Source organism: Sparus aurata, chromosome 23, assembly GCF_900880675.1.
Source record: "Sparus aurata chromosome 23, fSpaAur1.1, whole genome shotgun sequence".
Lineage (NCBI taxonomy): Eukaryota > Metazoa > Chordata > Actinopteri > Spariformes > Sparidae > Sparus > Sparus aurata.
Genome location: NC_044209.1, coordinates 28,940,032 through 28,940,639, shown reverse-complemented (window position 1 = coordinate 28,940,639; position 608 = coordinate 28,940,032).

Here is a 608-nt window from a genome sequence, read left to right as displayed (position 1 = left end):
GAGTTATTTGCTGATGTTCTGAATGTACAGGACAGTAAACTAACATATTAGATGTTTGTGACAATGTTAATTGTTAATATTCTGTATTTAAAGACACTGAAGTCTTTAACTTTGTGCACTGAAGTGATATAAAGTTGTTTACTTTAACTTTTACTGAAGACATTATTAAGCAGAGGTGTTTCACAGACAGACGCTGATGTAGAAACTTGTGTTTGTGCATAAACTGAAATTAATCTGCATTAAAACTCTGTCATATGTGATAAACAGGTGGGTGGATGGAGGTGGAGGAACATTATGGAGTCAACATGAAACAAACAGAAGGTGACAGGAAGCAAAGTCTGTGACAAAGTCCAGCATGTGGAGGAGTTTTCATGTTAATAATTCACCTCAGAGCTTCAAGTTTCACTGTATGTTGTTGTTTTGGTGGAGAAACGACCTGGAGGTGACCGTTGAACCAATCAGAGAGCTGCTTCACAGATGGCAGCGTGTGATAGGATGACTGAACAAGTCCAGGAAATAAAAATGAAAGGAAACATTATTTCAGTTTTTTAACATATTTTTGTCAGGAAACTTAGTATCTTTGTTTTTGTGTCTGTATTGGGCTGCAG